Raw genomic sequence first — 27776 nt, forward strand, 5'->3', positions numbered from 1 at the left:
TTTTAAACTCTACCCGCCATGTTCAATCTAGAATTGAAGAGGAAATAAACCTTCGAGTCCAGTGAGGCCATGGACCAGCAGAAACTTAGAGAAAAGTTTCAGCAGTACCAGGAATTTGCCAGTTTTTTAACTTGCCGTTTTAAGGATGTTAAAAATCCAACGGCTGATGCCTATCACCATTGTTTTATAAAAGAATTTTATAAAATTCTAATTCTATATAATAATATAATATCTATATAAGGTCTAACAGTAGAAAAGACAAGTCTTTTTTTTTTTTTTTTTTTTTTTTAAAGAGAGGAGCTATAGAGGAAGAGGGAGAGGGGAGGGAGAATTTCCAGCAGACACCCCAGAGAACATAGAGCCCAAAGATAAGGAGCTCAATCTCACACCCTTGAGATGATGACCAGAGCTGAAATCAAGAGTTGGATGTTTAACTGACAGAACCACCCAGGGGCCCCTAAAAAGCACAAGTCTTAGATTTTAAAATAAACAAATTCGGCTTTTTTAATAACTCACTACATAATCCCCCTCCTCCTTCCCTTTGCTTCCTTCCCTTGCTGCAAAGGGATTGAAAACATCGTCAGAGATCAGCATTGCTTTGGGAATCACCAATAAATGAACCTCCTCCTTTTAAGATGAGGAAACCAAGGCTCTCTGAGGTGAACTGAATTAATGAAAGCTGGGACTAGAGCCCAGATCTCCTGGCTCCTTGTCTAGTATTTATTTGCTCTGCCTTTTTGTAATGGAATTCAGGGTAATGGCCCAGAGGTACAGCAAGATCCTGGAGTGTCTTCTTAATCACCAAATGCGATGATGCTATCTTCTCTAAAGTGGTGATGTGAAGTGCTGTGTTCTCACCATTTAAAAAACCACAATACGTGTAAGAAGATTCTTTAGTGACTAGCTCATGGACTTGTTTAGCTACTAGTCTTTAAAACCAATGACGACAAACAAACCCAGAAAGTTAAAATTGAGGTCATTCATAAAGATTCATCATTAAACATTTATGGTACATTTAAACAGTGTGTTGAGGAGCTTTGGGGGCTGATGGAGTCCACAGTTTGTGGTGGTTCTAGAATCCCCTTTACAAAAGCAAAAGTCTGAGTCACTAAGTTATATGATTTACACACCACACTTCCCATTTTCCATACTGTTCTTCTTTTTAGTGTCTACATCCACATTCTTGTCTCTGGCCTCAAAGGTTAAGAGACACATCCTAAGCACTACATTTTAATTTTGGTCTTCCTTCTCCAAGTTGACCATGGGGTATTAGGCCCTGTTTATGAGTTACTATCCCTTGGAACCACTCCCCAACTTTGGGATCCACTCTTGGGGAGCACCAACGTGGCTCTCCTTCTACTTCTCTACTTCTCTTCCTTTGGTGACTTCTCTTCCTCATTCTGACATCAGACAATGGACATTCCCCAAATTCCATCCTTAAACCTTCACTCCCTATAAACTCAAATTTTCTCCTCTCCTATGATCACTACCTCAAACCACCACCACTTCTAAGCCCGCATCTTTATTATCAGCTCTTCCAAGTCCCAGAGTCACTTTCCTAACTCTAGGCTGAATATTTCCAACTGTGTGCCACCATTTCCTCAAACACAACATGACTAGAACAGAAGTCATTACCTAAGTGTGAGCCTTCTCTACTAACCCCATTCTCCATACCAACTGGCTGCTGCTTCTTCCTGATGTCTCTCTGTCTCTCTCTGTTATCAGTATGACCATCCATGGAGGAAAAGTGCCTGGAACCAGGGACATGGGCAAGGGAACCAGCAGAAATGCTGAGCACCACTCTGTAAAAATAGGAGGAACCCTGCTTCTCCCAGTCACGCCACCTCTGCTCTGGCCTCCAGACTGAGTTTGAGATATAAGAAACAAGTAATATCTCCAATAAATAGTCACCTCTAAAAAGCAAAGACAGGATTCAGGAGTTAATGAAAGAAAATGAGCTTTGCCAAGGAAGGCAGCTGTGATTCTTATAAAATGGGCAGCATGTCTACCTGGATCAATAAATTTCAGTCTCTTCAGCAGAGAAACCCACGCTTTGAGTCCTGCCACCAACACATATTAACTTTTGTGACTTCAAGTAATACTATGAACCTTTCCTTGCCTCCATTCCCTTTTATGCAAAATGAAAATAAAATGAAAAACAGGTAATTGGGTGGTGGAAGAATTGAAATAGTTGATATCTGCAAAACTTTTAGAATAATGATTGGTAATAAACAGATGCTGAGTTACTGTCTGGTTTCCCTAGAAGCAGACCCCGAGTCAAGGCTTTGGGAGATGATCTCAGGAAATACTTGTAACGGGGAAGTGAGACAGGGAAGGGAGGGAAGTCAGCAAGGGGTGAGGTATCAAGCCAGTCACCACTGTGAGAAAGTAGAGCCTAATCTCATTAGGGACCTCTGGGGGTTCAGTGAAGAACATCCACCTCAGAGTGACCCCTTCCCAAAAGGATAAGGAAACTGGGGTATTTACATGCTATCTCTAGTCAGTCAGTGGTTGAAAGCTGCTTCCAGGCGTGTCAATTCTCTGGTACGTCCACCTCCTCCAGCTGCCAGAGAAAGCCCTCAGGCAGTTGGAAATTGGGCCGGCAAGTGCCCTACAAGAGTAGAGCCCAAAGAGATACAGGAGGACATTGTCTATGCTCAATAAATCTGCTATCATCATCATCATCACTGAAGTCCAAAGGCAAAATGAAAGAAAGCTGGGCTCTTCTAGGTAAAACTAATGGGAGGGAGAGGAGGTTATGAGCCCAGGATTTGGCACTGGGAGCCCAATTCTCTCATCCCAGGTGAGGTACCAAGTCAACCCTACAGAATGTCAGAGATGTACAGAGCAGTTTGTGGATCACACTCATGACCTACTAGGAATGACCAGAAGAAGGTAAAAATCCCCTTCTCTCCTCTAGAAACGGCAGCTTAGTTTTAGAGACCAACCATATGCATCACACAGTAAGATAAGCAGCAAAGGAAGTTAGGACTTATTAAGTGTCCAAAGAGTTGGAGCAGACGCTGTTTGGAGAGGTGAGATTGCAGCTGGCTGGGGCAAGCAGAATGGGCTCTGTTGATTAAAGAGGATTAAACTAAACCTTATAGAATGATTCATTTTCAACTAGAAGAACACAGCCATGCCAGGATTTCCAGGAGGTAGCAATATACTGATTGAACCAAAGAGCTCCCCCGATCTAGATCCTGGCTGTCAAAATGGAAGGTCTGGGGGCTGGGACAACTGCTTAACACAATCCCTCAGTTATCCTGCGATTACAGAGTGGTTTTTTTTGTTGTTGTTGTTTTGTTTTTGTTTTTGTTTTTGTTTGCTAGTGGTGATGCCTTTCTCCCCTAAGCCACCAGTCTCAGGCAGATACAACTTTCAATCTCTCTCTCTTGACTGCTTCACTAGCCTTCCATTTTAAACATTGTCTCTAATACCATAATAATAGCTATCAACAACTTTGTGAAGTTGTTGCCATTTTACAGAGGAGGAAATTGAGAGTAAGAGTTAAGGAATCTCCCTAAAGTCTCACCACTGAGCTTGTGCTGGCACCCTAGTGTATCTTTTTCAAAGCCAGACTAAATCACTATGCTTGATGCCTGCAGTTCAAAGCAAAGTTCAAGCAAAGAAGATCTCTTAATTACTTGAAATTTGGGATCAGCAAATTAGATCTTGCAAATTGATCTGAAGCACTTGTATTTATAGGTTGTTTAGTCTCCCTTAGTGTCAACACAGCTATGGGAAATTTTTCTAAGGCTACTTCTATCCCAGCAGCTGCTACCAGCTTATGGAAAACAAACTGGGGTAGGACAAAAGGGAAGAGATTGAAATTCATTTGAGTGACAGCTTTTTTACCTTGGTCAACAGATGGTACATTTGTAGCATTCTTGGATCTGTAGGAGTGGAAGAATTCCTTGAGATCTGAGTTCAGCCCTCTTTCTGCAAAACTGTAAGGTTTGTTCAGTACTTAACATTCCATCTGTTACCTTTTGGCAGTTGTCGTTTTTCTTTAATCAAAGGTACTCATTACTTGAAGATTCCTTTTACTATATCAGATGTGTTAAAGATTCATTCATTCATTCATCCATAATAAGACAGCTTAGAAAGGTAGAGAGGGTAAAATATTATCCTGCATCTACATATAAGAAAAAGGAGATGATCAATAATGACCCTTTAATTTGCTGTTTCCTTTTGCAGACAGCCCGCTCCTCCCACCCCAATCAATTTCCCCAGAACAAAAGGCTCTTCAAGATTCTGGAGTAGATCACAGCAGACACAGCCTCCATTCAGGGCTCCTTGTAAGTGACGGCTCTCCGGTCCCTGAAGCCAAAGGTCTTTCCCCCATTTTTCAGTGGATAACTCCATGACCAGGTGCTGGAAATTCTTTGGGTAAAACCACACCATGACGAAAGGGTTCAAATAGAAAAAGAAGGTGGTGGAAGACATTTCCCAAATACTTCAGAGATCTTTTAGGATATTCTGGGCTCAGCGAGGAGCTGGGCTCTCTGGGACCACCTGTGCATGTGGACGTGCCATTCCAAATTTAGAACTGCATGAAGCTAGCAGGAGCTGGGGAAGTTAGCATAGAAAATTTAAGACCAACTCCCAAAGGGACAGCAATTAGTCTTAATTGCCCACTGGTGCCACTGTGTGTTCCTCTAGAAGGATATACACAGTGATCCTTACCTAAATTTTTAATGATGATGATGGTGCTGATGACAGAGTAGCAGGAGCAGCAGCAGGCTGACATTTACTGTGCATTTACTGTGTGTTACACACTGTTTGGTTGTTCATATATATTAACTCATTTAGTCGGAGAGTAGCCCTGTGAAGTCAGTATTGTGATTACTGGCTACATTTTACAAAGTTACCTGAGGCATAGAACTCAAGTTTCTTGCCCGAGGTCACATAGTTAATAAGTGGTGGGATTTAAATTTGGGGAGTCTATATTACTGTGTAACAGATTACCCCCAAACTTAGTGACTTAACACAATACTTATTCTCTCACAGCTCTGTGGATCGGGAATCTGAACTTGGCTTTGCTGGGTCTTCTGACTTCCGGGTCTCTCACGGGGCTGCCTTCAAGATAGAAGCAAGCCTGCTCATACTGAGGCTGTACGATGGAAGGATCTACTGCCAACATCCTGTTGGCCTCCTGTTTATTGACAGGATTCGGTTCTTTGTGGGCTGTTGGACTGAGGTTGCAGCTCCTCTCTGACAGGTGGACAAAGGCTGCTCTCAGTTCTTTGCACATGGGCTTCTCCACAAGGAAGCTTACAACGTGATAGTTTGCTTCCTTAGAATAACTAAGCACGAAGTTTCAGAGAGAGAGAGAGAGAAAGAGATCGAAAGTGCTGTCAAGATGGAAGTCACAGTATTTTGTGACCTAATTGCACAAGTGACATCCCATCACTGCCATATTCATGCTATTCATTAAAAGTGATTCACTAGGTCCAACCCACACTCAAGAGTGGATAATACAGAAATTGTGACTACAGAGGTAAGATCACAGGGGGCCACCTTAAAGGATGCCTCCCCACATAGTCTGATACAGAGCCCAAGGCCTTGACCAAGAGAGGAAAGGGGGTCGCACATTTCCTCTACGGTTAAATTCAGAAGAACCAAATCTATCTCAATAGACAGTATAAGAACGTAGGGCTGGGGAAGTTCTAGCCCAGAGGCCAGCTCTAGCCAGGAGCTAGAGTTAATTAGTTCAAGTCACTTGAGCTTCTAGAGTTCTATTTTCCTCCCTGAAAACTCTCTAAGCTATGCCATTCACTGTAAGTGCGAGGAAAGTGAGAGTTGCAAATAATGATTATTTTTTAAATTCCTATTTTGAAGTTAGTGATGGGGTGCCTGGATTGCTCAGTTGGTTAAGCACCTACGTTCAGCTTGGGCCATGATCCCAGAGTCCTGGGATTGAGCCCCACATTGGACTCCCCACTCATCAGGGAGCCTGCCTCTCCCTCTCCCTCTGCCTGCTGCTCTCTCTGCTTGTGCTCTCTTTGTCTCTCTCTCAAATAACTAACTAAACTAAATAAATAAAATCTTTGAAAAATACAAATAAAAAAAATCAAGTTAGTGATGAGAGCAGTTTACCTCAGGACATCACTCTTCCCTCTTCCTCTCTTTTTCTGTCCTTTATCTTTCCCTGTATAATTTTATATGTCTCTCTGTGGCAATTTCTCCACTTTCACCCTCTGTCTCTCCTCAATTCCTCTCCCACCTGACCAGCTTTCTCTTCTTATCTTCTTATTGTTTCATACTTTTCTTCATCCTTGATCCTTCTTAGGCTCTAGGTTGCTTTAAATTTAATTTATAAAAAGTTTTTAGGAAGAAACAAGTCCGCCAAGCAAATTCACAAGAAGGCAGTATGATGGTCAGCTCCATGTGTCAACTTGACTAGGTGATAGTGTTCAGTTATTTAATCAAACACAAATCCACGAATCCAGGTATTGTTGGGGTGAAGGCATTTTGTAGATGTGATTGAGATCTGCAATCAGTTGACTTTATGTAAAGGAGATTATCCTGGATAATCTGAGCAGGACCGATGCAATACATTGAAACCTATTTCCTTCTTAGCAGCAGAAGAAATCTTCCTTGTGGACTTAGTTCTTGTCTGAGAGTTTCCAGCTTCCTTGTCCTTTCTTGTCCTGACACTGTGTCCTACAGATCTGGGACTTACCTAGCCCCCACAACTGCATAAATCAATCACTTTCAATCATTTTATATAAATATATGTATACTTATTTATATAAATACATTATATGTGTGTATGCATATAAATTTCTATCTAAATCTAAGTATGTAAAACAATACAGAACCTACTGATTCTGTTTCTTGGGTGGGATCCTGAACAACACAGGTGGGAATGTCCAATAGTTCTGATAGGGTCTTTATAGCAGTTGGGAGAGGGAGGTATGAAAGAAGAATTGGATAACTCAAAGAGATGAACTTTCAGAGCTACTATTTTTTTTCCAGATGAGAACTATGGACATCCCTCAAGTTATGCCATGCTGGTTACCAAATTGGTCTGAATTAGTAGTCCTTGATGATACGATCTTCAGGCTTTTTCAGTCACTCTTCTCTGTCCATCCGAACTTCTTTGTCATGTTTTCCATTCTCAAAGGGAACTACTTGCTAGCAAATTGTTCTACTACTCTGTTTCATTCACACTTACATTCCTAGCTCTGAGTCTTGCACATTTATGCCCCTTAATATATGTTAATTTAAAAGATGATTGATGAATTTAAATTTAACAAGGGCATTCAATGTCTTTTGTTTGTTTGTTTATTCATTTCTTAAAAATTTTAATTCCAGTACCATTGACATAAAGCATTTAATTAGTTTCAGGTGTACACTGAATGTCTTCACCCAGAGATAAGACTAAAGATCAGGATCATGCACCACAAAGGGTCCGTGAAAAAGAAATAATTGAGGGCAAGAGCACCTCTCCATGATTTGTAAATCCTATTTATGAATAAACTACTTGGGTATCTACCTAATTGGCCACCCATAGTTATGCTACATTTCTGTGTCTGTACCAAAATGTGGTCTTAGACAAACACTAAGCCATGCGCGCTGCCTGTGCCCAAACTCTGCACGAAGATCACTCATCTCCAAGTGTGGTCTGAGATGCCTAGAGGTTCCTAAAACACTTTCAGGGGGTCTGCTAAGTCCTCCTTTCCCAGCTACTTATCTGTGCAAGGCTGCATTTTCTTTTATCTTTTTATTTTTTTTAAGATTTTATTTATTTATTTGACAGACAGAGATCACAAGTAGGCAGAGAGGCAGGCAGAGAAAGAGGGGAGGAAGCAGGCTCCCTGCTGAGCAGAGAGCCCGATGTGGGGCTCTATGCCAGGACCCTGGGATCATGAACTGAGCCGAAGGCAGAGGCTTTAACCCACTGAGCCTCCCAGGGGCCCCAAAGCTGCATTTTCTTCATAGACTTCGATCAAAACAACATATCACAACAGATGATAAATAAGGAAGCAGAGATGAAAATCATGTTCTCCTTTATTAAGTCACCCATTAAAGAGATTTGAAAAAGCTTAGAACAATGCCATTTTTTCACTAATTTGTTGAGAAATGCAGTTATTTTTCATAAAGTATGTCACATGCAATGAGGGTATTCTTGTTATATCAAAATAACAATAAATGTAATAAAGAACTATTTTTAAAATTTTTTTAATTTCTAATATGATAAATATTATTAGATACAATCCACACTAAAAAAAGCTCTTTGTGTCTTCCATAATTTTCAAGAGTGTAAGGAATCCTAAAACCTAAAAGCTTGAGATGCTGCTTCTAAAAATCATTAATCATGTTTCTGCTGGACCAGAAAGCACCATGTGCCTCTAGAGGTGACTGACTGGTTGGTCCCAGGAATTGGGAACTGTTTAGAGTGACATGTAACTTCGAGTCTGTCCCATTTGCTTGCCGCCAAATCCACATCAGAAGGTCATGTTTCATATTCCTTCTTATCTTCTACAGAACCCAACAGAACCATGAGCACACATATGGACTGATTTTTATTAATCTTCAACTTTGCAAAATGTATTCATTTAGAATAAGGAGATATCTACCATACAGCTTAAGAAGCATAATGTCAGTCTCAAAGGCTAAAACTCAAGCAGTGTGGGAGACCCCTTTCCTCAGCCCAGAGAATGGAGCCTTTTCTTATGAGCCCATGAAGTTACCATGTGCAGGAGATTTTGAAGTTTTCCTTTTGTTAGAGAAATAGGCAGCATATGGTAGCAGTTTTACAGCGTGGGGTCTTAGGTGAACTATTGATTAGTGCCTGGCAATATAGAACCCAAAGTGTATGACTTTTACACATACTCTATTCGAGTACAGTTTAAAAAAAAATTTTTTTTTTTGCTTACCAAGAGAGAGACAGCACAAGCAGGGGGAGCGGCAGGCAGAGGGAGAAGCAGGCTCCCCGCTGAGCAAGGAGCCTGATGGGTGGGGCTCCATCCCAGAACCCCAGGATCACAACCCCAGCTGAAGGCGGACACCCAGCCAACGGAGCCACCCACGTGTCCCTTGAGTACAGTATTTAAGTCCAGACTAGATTGTGGCTATAAGTGCTGAGTCAAAGTTCATCTTACTGGCTGTGAGATCTGGAGCAAATTTCTTATGCTCTATCAGCCCCACTTGCCCTCCCTGTTTAACGGGAACAGCAGTATTATGCCTTGAACTGTTGGAGGTGAAAATCAAATGATGTAATTGTACAGCAAGCTCTCAGCCTGGGTGCCTGGCACAGTGAGAGAACTGGAAAAAATGTCAAGTACTGCTATTAACTATCTAATACTCCTTTGTGTTCGGCAGACTAGCGGGGCTGGGAAATGGACTTTCTGTTCTTATTTGGTAGTTAATATTTAATATGCTAAGCACTGGAGAGACCTATTGTTTCCCATAGTCCTTGCTGAGAATGCAAAAGGGAAAAACAGATCTGGTCTCTTGTCTCCTTTTTCATTCTCAGCAAAAGCCCAAAGGTGGAGGAAAAGGAGGAAGAGGAGGACAACCACTCATTTACTAAAGAAAATGGGCTTCCCCCCTCTCCCCTGGACCTGCTGCAGGTGAGTTTGCAACAACCCCCTTCACTCCGACCAGATCCTATCTGTGTCCGAATGGGAACTTCTCTTGTTGGAGCAGAAAGGACACAGGGTTGATTGGCCCGGGCAGTGTGTCTGTTTGCTGTGGGTCCTCAGGCTGCCTACTAAGTCTCGGGGCAGAGTTGGTTTTCAGGTCTGGGGCCTGGAAAACACATTCCTTAATGGGCACGTATTTGCAGTGTGACACAGGGCTTGGAAGCCCCAGCACCATAGACCGGAGCAGCTGCCTGACTTGTTTCCCAGGAAAGGCTGTCTTCATGAGATATTATTAGGGATGAATGCTGTGAGCTCTGAACGCTGACGGAGGACAGCAGCCACCTAACTTCAAAGGCTCCCGCCTCTCCGGCCCCCCTGAGAGCTGGGCTGTGTCAGCCACAGGCCCAAAAAAGATCTTTCATCGAGGAGAGAGAGCACTGTGACTTGCCCAGTAGCTGCATTTGAGAATCAAAGGGCTGATTTCAGGCAGTGATAACGCTGTTTGTCTGGAGAAGAGCTCTGCTGCTTTCATGTGCCACCGAAGGAATAGAGAGCCGCAGGAATTCAGACCCAAAGGCTGGCTCTGGTCTGTGCTTGAATTAAACCCAAGGTAAACAAGAAAACACCTGCCACTTCACCAGTGATGTACTTGGCACCAGGAGACGCAAACTAATGCAGGGGGTTGGGACAGCAGGGTGTTGGAAATGAGCTGGACCCATCCACTTGTTCTAGAAGATGGTACCAAAACAGTACAGAAGTTGAGAGTAGCAATGCCATGTAATGTCTGCAAAGAAGCAATAAAATAAAATAAAATTTGTTAAATGCAGGTTATTTCACCAGAAATGTGAAAGGCCAAGGAAAGAGCATAACAAAACTTTTTGTTTAACAGGCTGCTTCCATTAGCAGCAGACAAAGGAGGAGGAAATAGGTTTCTACTTGCCTGTCAGGAATTTGGGTAACATCATGAGGATTCTGTCACTAAACTAACAGTGGGGAGGAAAAGAGGGAAGCTAATGGAACACAAGCCTCGGTGAATTGTTTTGTTTTGTTTTTGTTTTTTAAAGATTTTTATTTATTTATTTATTTGACAGACAGAGATTACAAGTAGACAGAGAGGCAGGCAGAGAGAGAGGAAAGGAAGCAGGCTCCCTGCTGAGCAGAGAGCCCGATGCAGGCCTCCATCCCAGGACCCTAGGACCATGACATGAGCCGAAGGCAGAGACTTTAACCCACTGAGCCACCCAGGCACCCCTGTTTGTTTTGTTTTTTAAGTGAGCTCTATGCCAGTGTGGGGCTTGAACTCACAACCCTGAGATCAGAGTCACATGGTACACTGACTGAGCCAACCAAGTACCCCACCTTGGTGAATCTTTAAAACATGAGTGAGCATCAAAAACTAATGATGCACTGTATGGTGACTAACATAACATAATAAAAAGATAGGATAAAAAACAAATAAGCCATCAAAAAAAATAAATCAATAAAAAATAAAATATGAGTGGCCCTCTTCTGTTAGGAGTGGCACAATCCACCTTTACATTCCAGGCAGCAAGTTCCAAATATGGAAGGGCATGATTTTCTACATACTCTTTTGACGTAAAGAAACACCTCCAACCATCGACAACAATGAGGCAATAGCAGGGATGAAAAATAACCAAGGCGAGAAATAAAAATATCAAGTAGCAAACAAAAGTTTCATTCACTGATGAAAGAAACAGGATTTTTAGAAACAAGGCAGAATGAACAGGAAAAAGTGGGAGATTGTGGGCACGCTTATTTCAATTTTCTAACTATATATTCTTGGTTAAGTATATGTTCTCAACAATTTGGAGTTCACTCCAGATTCTAAATCTCCCTTCTGGAGGTTCACACCTCTACATAATTAGGTTAGGTCGCCCTCTAATGGCAAGAAGCTATCCTAGCATCTCGTAAAGCCCGTGTATCTTCTGGTAGCGTCTGGGATTGGAGTTGAGTATTTGGTATACAGCGCTTTCACACAGAGCAAATATGAAGAAACCATAAACACCTAATTATAGTTCCTGTGAATTTCTTGTAAAGAGTTCAGAAAGCAATTTGATATCCCGAAGAACTGAAGGAATATTTAGGGCACTATTGTATCAAAAGGGGTGTCTTTAATAGGGATACTGTGTTACTGAGATTAATCAAATATCTGCTAAAAAAAAAAAGCTTTCCCTGTTGATGGCAAATAAAGCATTCTGATTTATACAGATACGTTCTCAGCCAAGACAACCTTCATAAACCTCATTGAACCTCCAAAGGAAAAAAAGGCCAACAACCATTGAACATATCTGAGATAAGAAAAAAATTAATAACTGAATTTCAGGAATTGTTTTAAGCAACAAGATTAGTCAACTAATGATTCTAATCTTGATGCTGTCATTATCTAGCTGTGTGTTTTTGGATTTCATTAGATCCCACTAGATTTCCTATTATTTTTCTTAAACTACCTCCAATATCACTTGTGACCCAAATATTAGCCAAATTATTATAACTCAATATTAATTCTCTCCAGGAGACTGTAATCAACACAAGCCCTATAGCGTGTACATACACATTGTAAAGATAATGATAAAATTAGTGAATGCATGAGGAAATTGTCCTCTGATTACGTGGAAGACACTGGGGAAATACGGCAGAAGTAAGCACTGAAGTTGACATGTTATGGGTACAGCCATGAGAGAGAGCCTGGCAGTTAATTTTCAAGCTCAGATTTTGGAGAAAGAGGCTGTAATGAATCCAGCTTTGGTCAGAGGCTCACACAGGTCTAAATAACTGGAGGTATGAGGAGGGTCACTGGGATGGGACAGGGCAGAAAATTCAATAGATGTCCATGGCAGGCACAAACACGTATCAGTCTTAAAAAACTGAATGATCTCTTGCTTTGACCCTTAATAAGTGTGTGTTTATGCTGCCACTATTGTTGCTGATAATTAGAAGTACATATTTTTCATTTATCTCATTAAATTTAGGTAATATGACCAAAGCTATATTATTCAGTTAATATATTCTAACCCATGCCACAAAAAGGTTTTATGGCCCTGTAAAAGATTTCTTACAAGGAATATGGCATAATAAAAAAAATTAATCTCTAAGATAAAAATGCATCTGAGCCTTAAATGTCCTCTATAAACCTCTATAATTTGGGGAAAAAGTCAAATTTTAATAAGATTTGAGACAAGAACGAAGATCATTGATGGGAGTACTCTTACTATGTTTTTGCCTAATATTAAAATTCATACATTGGCTATTTCCTCTAGCATTGCAAACCAGTAGGATTATTAATGTCTATTTTATTAATTAGGGGGAAAAATCAAAGGTTTTCTCAAGATCACAGAAAAAGTCCTTAAAGAGTCATCATGGTTTTTGTGTGATCCATCCATCCAACCATCCACCCATTCATTTATTCATCAGGTGTTTACTGAGCCAATCTGCATACTTTGTACCTGCCCTCATAAGGGTATCAAACTGGGGTTCCCTGGGTGGCTCAGTCAAAGCGTCTGCCTTTGACTCAGGTCACGATCTCAGGGAACCGAGAAGAGGAGGAAGCTGTTAAGAGGCTAAAGCCTATTCCGGCATCTTCACTTAATCAACATTCACTATGTATCTTGCCCTGGGCTAAACACTAGCTGTAACAGATGAAGAAGACCTATGTCCAGATCTCAGAATTTTCACAGCCTCCTTTTCACAGAGAATTCACAGATCTGAGAATTTTCACAGCTGGACATGGGCCATCCACTTCCTACATAATGTGGTCAGTCCGGTGATGGAGAACACACAGGGGCCACAGGAGAGGAACAAGAGATCGGGGGGAGGCATTTGTCTTATAGGATGCCAAGAAGTTGAGTGGATGGAAAGAATGAGAAAGGACTTTCTAAGATGGAAGAGAAAAGTCAAGTGAAGGCCCAGAGAATGAGAAGAAACTCATGTCAAAAGAAGTTACTTGTAGTTCTGTGTTGTTGGACCTTCAAGTGTAAATCACTATTAAGTCAGATTTTTTCCTTTCCTGTACTTGAGACATTAGGGTTAGAAACTAAGTAAAGTCTTTACATTCATCAATTTTTAATCTTTGTATTATTGTTTTGCCCACTTATAGTAGTCTTAGAATATCTTTAAAGTATCAGAGGTTTGTGTTCAGTGTTTTCTCAGGGTACAGGTTACTGGAAAATTTGATGAACATTCTATTTCTACCTTCTTCCTAGTCCTTGACTCAGAAAAATAAAAGGCTGAATAGTGTAGCAGCAAGTCCAAAGCCTTTCAGTATTCTCTAGAGGTCTCCTGCCAAATTGACATTAATCCAGCAATCAACAGCTCACACATATGGTTGTCTAATTAGCTAACACTCTGCAGTAATGAGAGCTAGTATGGCTGTTTATGGCCAGGAATGGTAGGTTAGGATAACTTGGAAGGGGTCCAGATATAAAAGCACACCCACCAAAGGGGAGACCTGGCACCAGAAGGTGATACACATGTCAGTGCTGGAGGGAACCCAGTCCAACAGGTAGCAGCCAGGTTCTGGAAATTACGGTAACTGATAATAAGCAGGATATAACAAGTGGGAATGGCAGAAAATGAGAATTAAATAACGTGATGACCTTATTCCAAAAAGTGAGTGGGGCAGGGTGATAAGGCAGGAATTTGGAAATCTAGGAGGACATTTATCAGCAAGAAAACAATCTATGATCCAGTGAAACCCCAGCTTCTGGTCAAGTTCATGAGCAGGACTTCAACTCCCAGGGAAGATATAGTAAGATCAATGCGTAGGTCCTGGAGTTAAAAAAAAGGACCACAAATGTAGCAGAGATAAGTAGTAGAGCACGGAAAGCAATTAATTACTGGTCTATGAAATGTGTAGGACTGATGATTCACAGACCTGTACCCCTGGGACCAATAATATATCATATGTTAATTTAAAAAAAAAAAAAAAAAAACGAACTGAGTCTAGTTACCAGAACTTAGACACCTAGTGGGAACTTGGTTTCAGAAGCAAGAAGCAGACTAGAAACGCAGCAGGCACAGAGCTGGACAGGCCACAAGTGTGACTCGGACTAGATCCCCTGATGGCCTCCGAGTAAAGCTGAACCTGCTGTTGGGGGATCAGTGGCCCAACACTTAGGGAGAGGAGAGCTCCGGGAATCTGCATGTCAATAGTAATAAGCAGCTCATACTTTACACCTGGTTCACACTGTAAGACTCGGTCACAGGACTTGCTCAGTTGGGGATGCCTCTGTTATTCCCCTGAGTCTTCCATCTTACAACCTGATCACAAAAAGCCATGAAATGATGCTGATACAGCTTGCCCTCACTGTGGGAAGCTGACTTCCAGTGATTGCTGCTCCCCGCCCCGCCTTTTTTTTTTCCCCTTTAAACGCTCACAGCCTTGTGTTTCATAATCTATCCTAATTTTGCTGGGTGGGGATAACATAAAACTCCAAACAATGCCAAGTAAAATCCAATAAAGGGAGAGGGTGATTCCATGACTGGAGAGAATATACGGACACTTTCAGGTGATACATGCATTCATTCTTGAAAAAAATGAAGAGTGAATATCAACTGTGGGATGGAAGTGGAGAGAATGATCCATTAAGAACAGTCGGAGATGATGTTAGACCGCATAACCCAGTCTGGCTGGGTATAAAAAGATAGATTGGAGAGAGCAGGAGGCAGGTATTTGAAGCCAAAGAATATGAACTTTGCTGGGGATGTAATGGGCAGCAACTAAAAGTATTTTCCTGGCCATAGTGGAGCTTTAAAAAGAGTGATGTTAAGAGTGAGAAAGTATCAGACTCCAAGGGGGCGATATTCTATGAAATTATTGGGGCTGTATGCTTTAAAGTATGACTGCTGTGAAAGATCAAGACTGAGATACTATTCCAAGTAAACTAAATAAACATGAAAACTGAATGTAATAGGTGATTTGAAGTTTGTTTGTTTGTTTGTTTTTCCCTCTAAGGGCATTATTAGGATAACTGGCAAAAATCCAAATAAGGTCCATACACTAGAAAATTACATTGTGTCAGTGTAATTTCAGATTTTGATAATTGTATCATGATTATGTTTGAGAATGTTATTCTTTTGGGAAAATGTACCCTGAAGCATTTAGGAGTAAAAGGACCTATATATGAACTGTCAAATGGTTCAGAAATATAGCTGTATACACATGTACATGTATGTGTACATAATGTGTACATAGTTACACATACATATAGTATGTGCATATGTCTGTATGTTCCCATCTATTTACAGAGAGAGAAAGAAATGGAAAATGTGATTAAATATTAATATTTGGGGAACCAGGTGAAAGGTTGTTCTGGAATTCTTTGTACTTTTCTTCCAACCTTTCCATAGACCTAAAATTATGTCAAAATAAAAGTTAAAAGAAAAAAGAAAATTCATAATGTGGTGATGGAGTTTAGTATAGTAACTGCTTGGGAGGCACTCCAGGGGCTAGGGTAATTGTCCTGGTCAGAGGTGTTAAGTGCCAGGTGGGGACAGGAAGAGACAGGAGAAGGAAGTGAGAGGCATTCTACAGGTAAAGATTCCTGTATCTTGCAACTCAATAGATAGGATATAGGAGCTCAGACTCCTTGGAGTTCTCAAGTCAAAGGACCAGAGAAAATGGGATCACCTACAGAGCTAGAAACGTCTGCTTCATGATCATGGTAGAGAATTACTTCTAAGATTTCAAAATAAAAACTCTAATTTCAGGAAAGAAGCATGAATGGAAAAATATAGACTGAGACTAGAATCGTTGAACACATAATAGGTAAGCTGAACATTTTTTTGTTGTTGTTGAAGTATCTAATTAAATTTAATTGTGGCCCAGCTGGTAAATTTTTATTTGTGCAACCAGCCAGAAAAGAGTGGCATTAGTCCCCGAAAAAGAGTGCTGCCTACTGAAAGGTAAAAAGTGAGCAAAGGTAAAAATCTCACCATCGTGGTGAGATTTGCTTTAAGAGTGCAGGCTGGCGGGACGCCTTGGGTGGCTCAGTTGGTTGGACGACTGCCTTCAGCTCAGGTCATGATCCCGGAGTCCCAGGATGGAGACCCACATCAGGCTCCCAGCTCCATGGGGAGGCTGCTTCTCCTTCTGACCTTCTCCTTGCTCGTGCTCTCTCTCTCGCTGTCTCTCTCTCTCAAATAAATAAAAATAAAATCTTAAAAAAAAAAAAAAAAGAATGCAGCCTGGGAGCTGCACCCACTCTGGACACCTGGCCCCTCCTTGAGCCTATAGTCTTGCTCTGGTCCGTGTCCTTACCAGGTCAAGCATGTGACAGGAGCTTCCAGGTGCCCTCTCATTCGTACTTCCATATCTTGAAATTTTAAGCATCCATCCTCTTTGTTTTTCCCAGAAAGATTCTTCTCTTATCAATGATTATGGTAGAATGTATTATTTGTTTACAATTCTTCCTTTCCACTCTTGTTTGTCAAGTGGACTACTCCACTCACTGACTCTGGACTGGGTCATGTGGATGAAATGACATGCACAGTTTTTTGTTTTTTGTTTTCGTTTTTAAGATTTTTACACACTTATTTGAGAGAGAGAGAGAGAGAGCACAAGAGAGAGGAGGGTCAGAGGGAGAAGCAGGGTCACTCCTGAGCCCTATGCAGGACTTGATCTCCAGACTCTGGGATTGTGACCCAAGCTGAAGGCGGTCACCTAAACACCTGAGCCACCCAGGCGCCCTGACATGCACAGTTCTAAGCACGCATCACCCGTGTCTGCTTCACTTCTTGTCCTCCCTTCCTCTGCGAGAACCACATGTCTTAGATAACGGCTGCTCTTCCAGCCTGTTTCATGTGACCCAATCCCTTGCCAGTCAAGGCAAGCCCAACCAAGCCTAGCCAAACCAAGCAGAGCCACAGTTGGCTCAAGAGGCATATGATAGAGAAACAGAGGTTTATTGTTATAACTGCTGTGTTTTGGGGTTGTTTGTTATACAGCACAACCACAATAAAAGGAGATGAATAATCACCAGGTTCTTGTTTGTTTGGTTTGCAACTTTCCATTCACCTGTTGTGTCTGTTATGAAGCCTTCTTCAAAACTGAACTCTGAGGGGCTGTGGCTTGGTTGTTAAGTGTCTGCCTTTGGCTCAGGTCATGATCCAGGGTCCTGGGATTGAGCCCTATGTCAGGCTCCATGCTTGGCAGGAAGCCTGCTTCTCCCTTTCCCACTCCCCCTGCTTGTGTTCCCTCTCTTGCTCTCTCTCTCTCTCTCTCTCTCTGTCAAACAAATAAAATAAAATCTTAAAAAAAAAAAATAAAGAACTGAACTCTGGCTTTTCTGGTCTCTCTGGCCTCCACCTATAAACTGCCTTTCCTCCGTGGATCATACAGTTTCTGGGCACCCTACCCATAACTCTGACCCATACTAGCGATACCCTGATATTTGCATCCCCACTGGTGTTCACAGGCCCACAGAATATGAAACAGATACAAGGTGGGCAGTATTTAGAATACAGAGGTTCTTACTATGTGAAATTTTGTTATTTAGAAAGCTGTCCTCTTTATAACACAACTGAAAAGGAGTGAAATATGATTGGGAATAGTGAAAATCATGAATGTTCCCATATTCCATACCCAAGAGAAGAAACATACTACTCAAGGAGCAGTTCCACACTCAAAGACTACATGCTGCTACATTGCATGCACTTTTTTTTAAAGATTTTATTTATTTATTTGACAGAGAGAGATCACAAGTAGGCAGAGAGGCAGGCAGAGAGAGAGAGGAAGAAGCAGGCTTCTTGCTGAGCAGAGAGCCCGATGCAGGGCTTGATCCTAGGACCCTGGAATCATAACCTGAGCTGAAGGCAGAGGCTTTAACTCACTGAGCCAACCAGGCGCCCCTGCATGTACTTTTAACAATATGGATATATGGTTTTCAAGAGCACACCTGAGTGGAGGAGAATAGGAGTGCTGAAGGCAGGGACACCAACATCAGTGAGAAGGAACAGCTGATATGTTGATAGAAAGAGAGGAGGAAATAGTCTATTAAAGAATGTATGAGAAAAAACACAAAGCCCAGTGGCAAGTATCCCTATAGACCATGGGACATCTTTGTAGTACCTTAGATCAAAGTAATTACTGGAATTTTCTTTTAAATCTGCATGAAGGGGCACCTGGGTGGCTCAGTCAGTTAAGCCTCTGCCTTCAGCTCAGGTGACAATCCCAGGGTCCTGGGATAGAGCCCCACATCAGGTTCTTTGCTCAGCAGGCAGCCTGCTTCTCCCTCTGCCTGCTGCTCCCCCTGCTTGTGCGTACGCTCTCTCTCTCTCTGTCAGATAAATAAATTAATAGATAAAATCTTTAAATATGCATTTAGTTATCTGAATAAAATTGTTTACTTTTAAAGATTTTATTTATTTATTAGCAAGATAGAGTAAGTGGGAGAGAGAAAGGGAGAGAAAATCTGAAGCAGACTCCCCACTGAGCACAGATCCCGATGCAGGGCTCAATCCCATGACCAAGAGTTGGATGCTTAACTGACTGAGCCACACAGGGGCCCTCTGAATAGAACTGTTTTATGAAAAAATAGTTCTCACACACACATGAAAAAGTGCTCAACATCACTCATCATCAGGGAAATGCAAGTCAAAAACCACAAGATACCACCTTACACCTCTTAGAATGGCTAGTTTCAAAAAGATTAGAGATAACAAATGTTGACCAGGATGTGGAGAAAAGGGAACCCTTGTGCACTATTGGTGGGAATGTAATTTGGTTCTGCCACTATGAAAGACAGTATGGAGGTTTCTCAAAAAATTAACAATAGAATTACCATATGATCCAGCAATTCCACTTCTGAGTATTTATGTAAGTGAAATGAAAGTACTATCTTGAAAAGGTATATGCACCCCCATGTTCACTGCAGCATTGTTTATGACAGTCAAGATACGGAACGGCCTAAGCGTCCATCAAAGCATGAATGGGTAAAAATGTGGTATGCATGCAGTAGAACTACTCAGCCATAAAAAAAGGAAATCTTGCCATTTGCAGCAACATGGCCAGACCTCAAGAGCATTATGCTAAATGAAGCAAGTGAGAGAAAGACAAATACCACATGATATTTGTGAATATGTGAAATTTTATATGTGAAATTAAAAAGAAACAAAAACAGGGGCAACTGGCTGGTTCAGTAAGGAAAGCATGTGGCTCTTTTTTTTTTTTTTTTTTGAAAGATTTTATTCATTTATTTGACAGAGAGAGATCACAAGTAGGCAGAGAGGCAGGCAGAGAGAGAGAGAGGAGGAAACAGGCTCCCTGCTGAGCAGAGAGCCCGATGCGGGGCTCGATCCCAGGACCCTGAGAACATGACCTGAGCCGAAGGCAGCGGCTTAACCCACTGAGCCACCCAGGCGCCCCAAGCATGTGGCTCTTAATCTCAGGGTTGTGAGTTTGGGCCCCGCATGGGATGCAGAGATTACTTAATATCTTTAAGGGGAAAAAAAAAAAAAGAAGGAGGGGAACCTTGCTGGTTCAGTCTGCTAAGCATCTGACTCTTGATTGCAGCTCAGGTCACGATGTCAGGGTGCTGAGACTGAGCCCCAAGGCAGGCTCCGAGTTTAATGGGGAATCTGCGTGAGATTATTTCCCTCTGCCATACTCCTGCTTCCCTCTCACACTCCTCTTTCTCTCTCTCTCTCTCTCTCTCAAATAAATAAATAAATAAATAAACAAACAAATAGATAAAATCTTTAAAAAAGAAGAAACAAAGAAAGACAAATACCTTAGCTGGTAGGTACAGAGAACAGATGAGTACTTGCCAGTGGTTGTGTCTGGGGGTGAAGAAATGGGTGAGGAGAGTAAAAGGTACAAACAGCCAATTATAAGATAAATAAATCATGGGCATGTGATGGACAGCAAGGCAACTATAGTTAATAACACTCTATTGCACAATTGAAAGTTGCTAAGAGAGTAGATCTTAAAAGTTCTCATCAGAAGAAAAAAAAAATTGTAACTCTGTGTGGTGATGGATGTTAACTAGACTCATTGTGGTGATCATTTCATAATATGTGCAAATATGGAATCCTTATGTCGTACACCTGAAACTAACATGTCAAATATACCTCTATTTTAAAAAAGCTCTCAGTGGGGTGCCTGGGTGGCTCAGTCGGTTGAGTGTCTGATTCTTGGTCTTGGCTCAGGTCATGATCTTAGGGTTGTGAGACTGAGCTCCGTGTTGGGCTCTGCGCTCAGCTTAGAGTCTGCTTGTCCCTCTCCTTCTTCTCCTCCCTGTGCTCTCTCTCTCCCTCTCTCTCTCTCAAATAAATAAATAAAATCTTTAAAGAAAAAGAAAAGCTCTCAAGTTGGTGGTGTCTTCTTGTCAATGCACAGCCAAGCTTATTAGGAATGTCATCAGTAAAACATATCAAAAGTGAAATTCTGTTCAGTGGAATGCCTCCCAAGTGACAAGAACTCCATGTGTCCCATCAGGGAGTAAAAGGGCGAGGGCAGGAACGGGCTGCAGTGAGCACTTGCAACCACAAAAGCAGTACTCGTGGCTTCACGAAGTGCGGGAAACATGGGCTTATTACCGACCTCCATGTGTTTGCATGAGCCATTTTCTCCATGTCCCACCTCCCCTACACCTCCAACCTGTGCTTTCTTCTTTGGCCAACTCCTTCCCGTCCTTCCATGCTCAGCCTAGAAACCATCCTCTGGGAGACTTTCCCTCACTGCCTCCTCCTCCCCAATTTGGATTTAGGGCCCCCCTCCTATTGTCACAGCACCCTTGATCCATTCCTCTTAGGCCTGGCCTTACTGACACTATTTTGTACCCGTCTGTTGTGATATTGGCCCCCTCACTCACTGGCTTGGACTCCCTAAAGACAGGTGCCATGTCTTTCTGGCGCACCACAGGTTCCATTGTGCCTGGCACGTGGATTTGTTAAGTGAATAATGCTCCCATCAGGCAGCTATCCAGAGGAGGGAATCTGTATTATGACCTTGACAACAAAATGAAAATACTCATCATGTATTATTCTGAGAGGAGGAATACTGAGCTACCTTAAGTAAGAGGGTTGGCCTCTCTTAAAGGTGAAGTCAATTTTTTAGGCCAGATTCTGGTGTGTGTTGTTAGAGACTTCATCTTGGGCTCTCTAAAGGTGTCTTTCTCACTCACATTCCTGGTCACAGCAGAACTATTTGTATATGTGGTTGTACTTCCCATCTAGGTGTGGTGGATAGGAAGCCAGGCTCGGGGAAGAAAGATGGATGAAGACAACACGTGCAGCCTGGCAGAAAGGGGCGTGTATGCACACAGGAATCACAATGACCCCCATGGGGACTAGGAAACAAAACTGGGCCAAAGCTTCCTACAAAGAAAAGCTTGTGAAGAGAGATCCTCTTTCAGACCCCCAATCAAAGGACGTTTTTCTGGACAAACAAAATGGCTTACAACCATTGTTGATTGCTGGTGAGTGGTTCCAGTTTTGTAGAAAAGTTCAGAAAATTTGAGAAAATGGGAGATGTTAGGCCTAACGGTTTGTTAGAATGGAAACTAAAAACCTACAAGTCTAGGCTCTAGACTGTTGTTGTCCCCACCCCCCATTAATTTCTGTGTGTACTTAATCCAAACCACAGACTCTGCCTGGGTCACAGTGTCCTCATCGATAAGCGAAGGAGGTGAGCAGGATGGTCGGTGTTGTTCCCTCTATCTCTCTCTGTGGTTCTCCCCAACATGCTGTGTTCATCATGGTGACTAAGAGTTATTAAGGAAAAAAAAAAAAAAGGACATGTTTAGAGAAATAATGAAATGGGAAAGAGTTCATAATATACTTTTAAGTGAGAAATATTTATTTATAAAATGTATGGAAAGTGTTCCCAATGCATATAACAAACACACGTGTTTGTGTGTGTGTGTGTATTTTTTTAAGAGATTTTACTTATTTATTTGACAGACAGAGATCACAAGTAGGCAGAGAGGCAAGCAGAGAGAGAGGGGGAAGTGGGCTTCCTGCTGAGCAGAGTCCGACGCGGGGCTCAATCCCAGGATCCTGGGACCATGACTGAGCCGAAGGCAGAGGCTTTAACCCACTGAGCCACCCAGGTGCCCCTGTGTGTGTGTATTTAAGAAAATTTCATACATATAGAAAAACTATCATACTAAGACAAAGCAGATTACTAGCACTGGTGGTGTTACTGCTGGAGTTAGTGGAGTTACTGCTATTTTATTCTTGGTGTGTTTTTGTATTTTACACTTTTCCAGTAAAGTACAGGTTTCATATTATTAAATGGGAAAAATAATTTTTGTGAATGTTTTCTTCTGATCATTGCATTAATACATGTACCTTCCAATAGGGTTAATAGTTTGTACCTGTGTCACTGGAATGAAAATGATAGTTGACCATTCATGACTATATTGGAGCTTTACAGCTATAAAGTGAGCTATAGTCTGTGCAAATAAAATGCGAGTCATTTCTTATTCTATTCCAGATTCCTGGAGTTTAATTACCAGGGAGAACTCAGGCAAGCCCCATCCCGACTGGCACGTGGGAATCCCAGTGACTCCAGGGTCTCCTCCCTCCTGAGCTGAGCCCTGCAGTCCTCATACACAGCTCCCATCTCTTTCCTGCCTATTGTTTGAGCCTTCGCATTTTCTTTTAAATGAAATTCAATTAGCCGACATATTAGTTTCAGATGTGGAATTCAGTTATTCATTAGTTGCGTATCGCACCCAGTGTTCATCATACTACGTGCCCTCCTTTTTTTTTTTTTTAATATTTTATTTATTTATTTAACAGAGAGATCACAAGTAGGCAGAGAAGCAGGCAGAGAGAGGAGGAAGCAGGCTCCACGCCGAGGAGAGAGCCCGATGTGGGGCTCAATCCCAGGACCCTGAGATCATGACCTGAGCCGAAGGCAGAGGCCTCAGCCCACTGAGCCACCCAGGTGCCCCCTACGTGCCCTCCTTAATGCCCATCACCGTCCCCCCGTACTCCCACAAACCTCCCCTCCAGCAATGCTGTTTGTTTCTTAGAGTTAAGAGTCTCTCATGGTTTGCCTCTCTCTCTGAGGACATCCCCTTCAGTTTCTCTCCTTTCCTCGCTGATCCTCTTTGCTATTCCTTATATTCTTATATAAGAAATATATATATTTCTTATATTTCCATATATTTCTTATATTTCCATGAGTGAAACCATACATTTGTTTTTCTCTGATTCACTTATATTGCTCAGCATAATACTCTCCAGTGCCATCCATGTCAATGTGAATAGTAAATGTTCATCCTTTGTAATGGCTGAGTAATATTCCATTGTATATATGTGTATGTGTATATACACACACATATGCACACATACATACCACACCTTCCTGATCCATTCATTTGTCAACAGACATCCCAGTTCTTTCCATAGTTTGAGCCTTGGCATTTTTTAACCCAGGTAAATATTTAACAGTTTGATCCTATCACCAACCAGTGTCAGTCAAACTGGTAAGGAAAAATTGCAACTTGAAGCTAAATTGGGCCAGGCCAATGGAGGTTAAGAGGAGACCGTTTGTGATGTGAATCTAGACAAGGAGTCAGACACTCTTTTGGCTCAATAAGCTTCAAAATCTAGGTGGAAGAATAGCTCCCACACGGAGGGATGCCTTTTTGTCTCTTTTTAAAAGACTATGATATTGAAAGAGGAAAAAACAAACAAACAAACAAACAACATGGCAGCTGTCTGTGGTCTGATCTCCACACTGGAGTTTCTCCCCTGACATACCCTTAGTACCTATTGCTTCTCCCTCTCTCTACACAGCACTAGAAACTTTGACGGGACCAGTGGTATGATGCTAACACCTGGAAGGTTTCAGAAGAGGTTCGGGACCCTTCCTCCAAGAATATATCCACGATAACGTGGGATGGAAGAAATTAATCATCCACTGCTGGAGCCAGAAAAAATGAGGAATGGGTAGTGGATATTCATTGTTCATCACACCCTTGCCAGTATTTGACCAGGAATAGCCTGGTGACCAAATCTGCATATAAGACTCCAGAGAGTCTCCTGAAGGCCTTTGGGAAAACACAGGAAGAAATGGTCTCACTTCCTCAGGACATTGTTTTGTCTGCATGGCACTCTTGGGGTTGCCTCAGCCATCCCTACCAGTCTGAGAATGAAGACAACACTAAAGGTAACAGACTAGAGAGATGGGACAAAACTCGGGCCCTAGGAGCATGGTTGAACCACTGAGACAAACAAGCCTGAAGCCTCTGGACTTCTAGTTATGGAAGTTAGTACCTCTCCTTATTGTTTCATCCTTGTGAGTTAGGAAGACAAAGGTTCAGAGGAGGAATTCGCTGAGGAGTGAGGGGTACATCCCCCCGCCACCATGCAGCTGATGGGGACCGTAATGTTTGAGCTTATGGATGGGGAAGGGGGTGAGACTTAGGTAGATTGGGTCCACCCAGCCCTTTGCTCCCTGACTAAGCATACTTTGCAAACAGAGCAAAACTGAAGGAAAGAACTTTCCTTGGGATTTCAGGTGTGTTTATTCAGCTAATGTAGCAGGGTTACAAACCACACAAACTATATACTCATATGTACGAAGAAGATGTAGTTAATTTTCTATAAGCCTCAACCCTCAGTAGATACCAGAGATGCTTGCTAATTAACTTGCTAATTAAAGTTTCTGTCTCTTGGGCTTTAAACACCCTCCTTTTAGTTAAGCAATCAGATTATTCAAAGTTCAGTTTCCTAGCATGGCTGGCATAGATCACGCATTTTGGATGACTCAGTCTCTCTGAGTAAATTCTCAGCCTACCAGTGGGATTCTCTATGCTTTTCTCCTTCCTAAGAGGTGTGTGAGGCAGCTTATGCCATGGATGTCCTCTAAAGGCTTGCTGGTTTCTGCTACACTATGGTTTGTTGATCTGCATCCTTAACTGATAATCACTGTGGTGTGGCCCATCCCATTTGGCCCTCTCAAGTCATGACGTGGTACCCATGGTACCCATCCCTGGAGTCTGTGGTCCCAGATCTTTTCCAAAGACCCCTTGCATAGGTGCATAGGACCTCTTTATCCTGCTGGTGCTCTGGTACTCCCGTTCTCCCCCTTCCCTTCAGCAAGGCATACAGCCACCTCTGCAGGCAAGATGGGGCCAGCAGGGAGCCCTGAGCACTGCCCCATGCTCGCCTGAACAGTCAGCTTGCTCTGCTCCATCACTCTGCTGCTATGTTGGACAGAGAGCTAAGCAGGGGCCAGGGCTCCCCAAGAAGCCAGCAGCCTCCTCTAGGCCTCTTTCTGGGAAGTTGCCCTAAGCCCCAGAACGGGAGATACCTCAATACCTACATGAATGTCCTACACTCCCACTAGCTCAAGTTTGGGGGTCCAGAAATGAAGAAAATGCCTCTGGACTTGATTCCTTTCTTTCTTTCTCAAAACTGAAGAAGTGTTGAAAAGTTCCGGCTTATTATTTCTCTATCTTATCTCTTCCCCACCTAAGACTCTAAGATGGAGACCATCAACTATTGATCTGTTCAAGAAGGGCACTATAGAATTCAGATATCTCTTCTCTATCTCCATAAAACTTTGCTTGTAAGATTTTTGAATTTATCAAATTGCTTAAGGAAAATCCCCAGATTTGAAATTCAAATGGCTTATTCTTTTTAAGCAGCATTAGTCTTTTCCTTGTGTGGTATAATGAGTCCCAAGGTGGCTTAAAGCCAAGAGACCACAAAGTACTGGACTGAAAAAAATGACAATAAATCAATTATATTTACTTGTTTAGATAAAAATTATATAATTATATATGTAGTATGTATCATTACATAATATACAATTTATATATAATTAGCCATACGTGAGAGTAGGGAATGAATGACACTCAGGGGTCATTGCCAACATAAGAAATGCAGGTTTTCTCGGCCTTTTGATCACCTCTCAATCCTTTCTGAATGATTTAATGAACAATTAAAGTTAGTCCTGCAGATTTTTATTTCTCCCCACTGTAAGAATCAAGGAATTACATTGAAAATGCTACAAGATAATCTTTGAGTAAATACTATTTAAATGAAGGGGGTGGGTCTGTTACCTTGTCTAATTAAATCTCAGATTAATCCTAGAAAATAAAGAAGGCCATGTTTGTTGGGGAATTGGAATGGGATAGACCCAATATCAAAATCAGCATAGCAACAGCAAACCATGCACTGAACTTGAGATATCATTGGCCCAAGACAGTGTATGGTCATAAGAAAGGGGAAAATCACCTGCTTTTTCAGCGTGGAAGGCAAAAATCTGCATTTACTGATGAATGTCCATCCTGATTTCTGAGCCTATCTATTAAACCAGAGTCTTTCCTTTTATTTATTTATTTATTTATTTAACTACAACCCATAATAAGAAATACATTTAATTTCCTGTGTTGAATTCAATCTATTCTATTTTGCTATAGTCTATTCTTTCTTTAATATTTTTATTTTATTTTTTAAAGATTTATTTATTTAGAGAGCGAGAGCATGAGTGCGGGGAGGGGTAAAGGGAGAGGGAGAGAGAATTTTAAGCAGATGTCACACTGAGCACAGAGCCTGACACAGGGCTTGATCTACTGACCCTGAGGTCAAGACCTGAGTTGAAATCCAGAGTTGGATGCTTAACCGACTGAGCCACCCAGGTACCCCTCTTTCTTTTATTTTAAATTTATTTTTATTTTAATCTTCTTTTTAAATGCTGGTAGTCACCCATTAAATTGATGCCATGGTCCATGAGTGGACTGTAGTTTGAAAAATGCACTCACAACCTTTCATTTTCAATTTTTTAAAAAGATTTATTTTAGAGAGAAAGAGAGAGAGTGAGCATGCACGTGTGAGTGGGAGGAGGGGCAGAAGGAGAGGGAGAGGATCTCAAGGAGTCTCCCCACTGAGTACGGAGCCTGAAAGACAGGGAGCACAATCTCACAGCCCTGAGATCATGACCTGAGCCAAAACCAAGAGTTGGTCCCTTAACTGACTGAGCCACCCAGGTGCCCCTGCACACACTAGCTTTAAAGATGTTTCTCAGAATATGATCCAAAGACCTTCCCATTCTCTCCTCAAACACTATATCGTAACCTTCTGGGGCTCTTATTCTAAAATGCAGATTCTGAGGCCATTATTTCTTTCCTGGACTCTGAAAACCAAGATAGTTGCCTTTGTCATTGGCTCCCAAACATTGTTCTCCTTCTGGCCAGGTCCTCA

General features: G+C 41.9%; 1 long non-coding RNA gene across 1 annotated transcript; it reads left to right on the plus strand.

The window, feature by feature from the left end:
• The first annotated feature begins 9450 nt into the window (after positions 1–9450).
• LOC123388342 lies at positions 9451–26298 on the plus strand. The gene is made up of 4 exons (XR_006602905.1): positions 9451–9584; positions 16323–16380; positions 21789–22030; positions 24363–26298. It is a non-coding gene; the product is annotated as an uncharacterized LOC123388342 (long non-coding RNA).
• The last annotated feature ends 1478 nt before the right edge of the window (positions 26299–27776 follow it).

This window comes from Mustela putorius, unplaced genomic scaffold, assembly GCF_011764305.1.
Source record: "Mustela putorius furo isolate JIRA1106 unplaced genomic scaffold, ASM1176430v1.1 tig00003898_pilon_pilon_pilon, whole genome shotgun sequence".
NCBI lineage: Eukaryota > Metazoa > Chordata > Mammalia > Carnivora > Mustelidae > Mustela > Mustela putorius.